This window comes from Mercenaria mercenaria, chromosome 3 (genome assembly GCF_021730395.1).
Source record: "Mercenaria mercenaria strain notata chromosome 3, MADL_Memer_1, whole genome shotgun sequence".
In the NCBI taxonomy this organism is placed as follows: domain Eukaryota; kingdom Metazoa; phylum Mollusca; class Bivalvia; order Venerida; family Veneridae; genus Mercenaria; species Mercenaria mercenaria.
In genome coordinates, this window is record NC_069363.1 from 37,202,174 (window position 1) to 37,207,738 (window position 5,565).

At 36.4% G+C, this 5,565-nt stretch overlaps 1 long non-coding RNA gene across 1 annotated transcript; it reads left to right on the plus strand.

Annotated features, from left to right (window-relative positions):
- Positions 1-434: 434 nt before the first annotated feature.
- Positions 435-5,285, plus strand: LOC123548168 (uncharacterized). The gene is made up of 2 exons (XR_008370166.1): positions 435-803; positions 2,726-5,285. It is a non-coding gene; the product is annotated as an uncharacterized LOC123548168 (long non-coding RNA).
- Positions 5,286-5,565: the final 280 nt, after the last annotated feature.

A 5,565-nucleotide genomic window follows, 5' to 3' on the forward strand; every position in this document is an offset into this window, starting at 1 on the left:
TAGATCATTGCAGCCGATTCGGTGGTCTATCGGTAAAACGTCCGCTTCGTGGGTTCAATTTTGGCTGCGTCATACGAAGGACGTAAACACGGTACCAGTAGCTCTTTGCTTGGCGCTTAGCATTAAAAGGGAATCAACCTCTTCCCTCACGGCGATGGATTCCACCAGGAGTTGTAGTTGTAGAATATGTTTCACAGCTGATCTTAAATAGATTGGTACGAACTATATACATGTAGTTAAGTAAATTTTATACCTTATCTTAATATAGTAGTCTGTCTATTTGAGGAAATGTTTTGTATTTAGCAAAATATCGCTTGTTTAAGTGGTTATTATCTTTTAAAGTGTAATGTAGTCTTTCAAAAATATCCCAGCTTGTTTACGCCAGTTTCAACTATTTCAAAATTACGAAAACAGTATTATTTGAATCGTTTATATCGTGACTGTATATTTCGCATCATTCGTGTTTTCTTTTGTGCTGACGTTGTTCACAGGATGACTAACTAAAGTGATGCCTATAAAAGTAAGTTATAGGTTATAGGACAGACATATAATAATTGAACTCACGTTGAATTATTAACAAGCAATATATTTTATGAAAATGCCGGCTTATTGGAGCATGATCGCCTTGTTTTCTTTAGCTGCCGTTGTTTATTCGCAAGAGGCTGCATCATGCGTTTATACCATGGAGAATATGTTAGAGAAGATTATTAAGATAGGGATAAAGGTTGAGTAGATAGAGAAAAGAATAACTGTGATTGAGACGCAGCAGAATGCGCCTCCAACACCACAAACACCAGTAAATGGTATGTATTTGATTTTTTTATCATTTACAGCGTTTCAATGAGCATATATTTCTTGTACTTTATACAAATACTATGTATTTTAATTTGTATGGCAGCTGGTACTCCATGGGCTATATATTTTTCGGCGTAGCTGCACAACATGGCTTTTGACATATCTTTGAGAGCTATCGAACAGATGTGTGTTGAAAAAATAATCATTTTTTTTACTAACTCATTAAAACACCAAAGAGCAAAAGCCACATGTTATATAGAAGGTATTTAGAAGTTTTGGTGGTCGAAGTCAAAATGAGTTCTTTTAATTTCTAAGTTTTAACTGGGAGCTATCAGTATAACTCGCAAAAGAAATCGAAAGTAAACATCTTCCTTCGTTGCTAACCTCGTTAGCACGAAGCGGAATGTTCCATGTTCCGACGTTTGCCGGAGACCACCGAGTATCTATGAATGAGTGGTAGCAGGCTGTAACTAACCCAACTAAGTCTACTTGGGTAGCTTGTTAAATATATTCAAATAAATGTTTCTTGTTGTCATTACAGAGTTGCATCACAGACGTTTATCCCAATCTTTTGTGTCTATAAGTATCTATTACTGTGGCGTTACTTTCTTTTTAATTCTAATTTGCCATACGCCTAACATTATTGCCTCTACGCCGTCTTAAAGTTATTTCTTGTTTAATTAAAAAGTTCTCCAAAATATTTCAGTTCATAACTTAAAATTTATCCAGAGGTGAAAATGCATAATTTTGTATCATGGCTTCATGGAATTAGTTAATTTCTAACACAACAACATGTCTAGCACATTCGTATCGCATTTTCTGGTAAACTGCCTGATTTTAATCAGATTGTACCCTTATGTTAGTAAGAGTACGGTTTGTTGACCCTGCCTACACATAGGAAATATCTATTTTGTTTTATTGTAGTGAGAAAAACTGTTTACAAGACCGAAATAGAAGTACTGAATGTCATTGGATGATTTTCATGATTTTTTATTGACGTAATATTTTTTGACAGAACACAAATTCATTTCCAGTAAAAATCTTCTCTTTTTTTCTGTCATTTTGTTTTAAATTTCAGTTACAGACCCTTATAACTATTATCTGAAATAAAAGGCACATCAATGTTTTTCTACCGTACCCTTCTAGGTGTCGTCTGTGACTGTTTGTCAGCTGAATATGAATCATTGACATAATATCATATGAGCCGTGCCATGAGAAAACCAACATAGTGGGTATGCGACCAGCATGGATCCAGACCAGCCTGCGCATCCGCGCAGTCTGGTCAGGCTCCATGCTGTTCGCTTTTAAAGCCTATTGGAATTGGAGAAACTGTTAGCGAACAGCATGGAGCCTGACCAGACTGCGCGGATGCGCAGGCTGGTCTGGATCCATGCTGGTCGCATACCCACTATGTTGGTTTTCCCATGGCATGGCTCATTATGTAAAATGTATATTCTACAACGATTTCATTTTGCTGGTAAAAAATATTAAATTCTTTAATTGGTATATAACTTTTGGAATTGACTTGTGAAACATGCATTTTTGTCTTGATAAAAAGACTATATTAGTACTATATCTTTATACTGGTTAGATGAAACTTCATTTTTAAGTAACTTAACGCACAAGCAAAGATAAACTTTTTTTTATAGCAGTTCAATGGCAAACCCTGATCTTTTGTTTGTTTAGAGAATATGCCCAAAACGGCTGTGATGGTGATTTATATTAGTATAGTATATGAAGTTTTTGTTTTCAATAAGAATTGGATTATCTTACATCGAGGGTTGAGCGCAATACTACCGTAATTACAACTGTATTGCGCCACATTCGTCATACGAATCACATTATATGATTAGTGGACCCAGCTGCATTTTTGTTTACATAACATACTTTAAAAATCAATTCTTTACGTGTTGCATGTCTGTATTTTCAGATACCCTGTCAGTCATCAGAACTCCAAAAATTGCTTTTAGAATCCAGTTGAAATCTGACCTTGGGTCTGTAAAATCTGGTTCAACAGTAAAATTTGATCAGGTTGACCTTAACCTTGGCAATGCGTACAATGACGGTGTCTTTACGGCGCCGTATAACGGCACGTATATATTTTCGATAGTACTTGGAAACCCTGCGGGAAAGCCTGGAGCCTTCTTCATGAAGAAAAATAACGTTGGAATCGAGTATGCCATAGCTGGACACACGACGGGATGGAATATTGGCGGTGTCACCACGGTGGCTGAACTTGTTACCGGTGATCGAGTATGGGTTGAAGGGGAAGGATATGTGTCTGGCGGCTATTCCATAGCCAGATACCACACTGGGTTCTCTGGAATTCTTGTGAACGCATACTGAATGGAAGAATTACTCACAGCTACAGAAGAAAACGTGACTTATTTTTTGTAGACTAATGTAAAGCAACACCGCCCTCCCTTAAATGTGCATCTTTTATTGTCCACAGAACTATTTATTACCAAAGTATAGAAAGCCAGAAAAGATTGTAAAGTAAGTCAAATTTTAGTTAAAAGGCTACACTTTTCGAATATCTTCTAAAATTCCACGGCATTCCATATTGCGAGCGTCCTAAATATGTAAATAATACACCTATTTTGTAAATTTTTTATTTGTAAACAATAAAGTTTCAATATTTAAAAAATACCGATAAAAGAGTTTTTAGCTCACCTGTCACGAAGTGACAAGGTGAGCTATAGCGATCGTTTGATGTGCGTCGTCCGTCGTGCGTCGTGCGTCAACAATTTGTAAAGAAATCTTCTTCTTGAAAACCACTGGGCAGAATTACACCAAACTTCACAGGAATGATCCTTGGATGGCCCCCTTTCAAAATTGTTCAAAGAATTGAATTCCATGCAGAACTCTAGATGCCATTGCAACCGAAAGGAAAAACTTTAAAAATCTTCTTATCCAAAACCACAGGGCCTAGGGCTTTCATATCCGGTGTGTAGCATCACCTAGTGGTCCTCAACAAAAATTATTCAAATTATTCCCCTAGGGTCAAATATGGCCCCGCCCTGGGGGTCACATGGTTTATATAGACTTATATAGGGAAAACTTTGAAAATCTTCTTGTACAAAACCACATGGCCTAGGGCTTTGATATTTAGTATGTAGCATCATCTAGTGGTCCTCTACCAAGATTGTTCAAATTATCCCCCTAGGATCAAATATGGCTCCGCCCCGGGGGTCCCAAGTTTTACATAGACTTATAAAGGAAAATTTCTAAAAAATCTTCTTCTTGAAAACCACTGGGTAGAATTACACCAAACTTCACAGGAATGATCCTTGGATGGCCCCCTTTCATAATTGTTCAAAGAATTGAATTCCATGCAGAACACTACAGGGCCTAGAGCTTTGATATCTGGTGTGTAGCATTATCTAGTGGTCCTCTATCAAAATTATTCAAATTATCCCCCTAGGGTCAAATATGGCCCCGCCCCGGGGGTCACATGGTTTATATAGACTTATATAGGGAAAACTTTGAAAATCTTCTTGTACAAAACCACATGGCCTAGGGCTTTGATATTTGATACGTAGCATCATCTAGTGGTCCTCTACCAAGAATATTCAAATTTTCCCCCTAGGATTAAATATGGCCCCGCCCCGGGGGTCCCCAGTTTTACATAGACTTATATAGAAAAAAAAGTTTAAAAATCTTCTTGTCTGAAACCACAACACTTAGACCTTTGATATTTGGTTTGTTGCATTGTCTTATGGTCTTCAACCAAAATTGTTCAAATTGTACCCCTTGGTCGAAAAGAGGCCCTGCCCTGGGGGTCCCAAGTTTTATATAGACTTATATAGGAAAAAGCTTTAAAAATCTTCTTGTCTGAAACTACATGGCCTAGGGCTTTGATATTTGGTATGATGCATTGTCTAGTAGTCCTCTACCAAAATTGTTCAAATTATGCCCCTGGGGTTAAAAGAGGCCCCGTCCTGGGGTCACTTAGTTATTATGTGTGTTATATAGGAAAAATATTTAAAAATCATCTGATCCTATTTCCAAGACTGTTTAATTATAATTACCTGATGACTCCAAGTAATATGATGTCACTTGACTGTGGCCTTGACCTACTGACCTACTTTCTTGTTTTTTAATATACAGCCTTGAAATTTTGATGACATACACAGTTTTGCACACAAATCGTAAAACTGAATTTCATTGACCATGAATGTGACCTACTGACTTTTCTTAATATTTTAGCATCAGTTTGACATTTGAAACATGTAGCTCATATTACTCAGGTGAGCGATCCAGGGTCATCATGACTCTCTTGTTTCCTTTTTGTCACTGTTTGTCTTTAAATCTTTATCTTTGAATTAATCCATGTTTGCTTTGAATTGTTTTTCCAATCCAAATAGACATACATTTCAATGGAAGAGATAAAGCTGCTACAGTTAAAAAGAAATAGAAATTGTTGACGTTGTATGTTTTAAAACATATTGTGATATGTAATAAAAACAGCTGGAATATCTCGTACCTGATGTTAAGTATCTTGTTTTTGAATATATATTGGACATTTCTGATTTTTGTAGATTTGTCGGAACATTTCCTAAAAGGAAGTCAGCAGAGAAATAGTAACAAACACATGTCATTACATTTCGTGAATCAGAGAAGACAGATAACGATACATATTCCTTAGTTAAAAATACTTTCCAGGTTGCATTACGTATACTTATATACATCCATATTGATGCTTGATACATAGAGAACCAATAATAGAGATATGTCATACTGTCAAAATATGGGCACTATTAATATGTG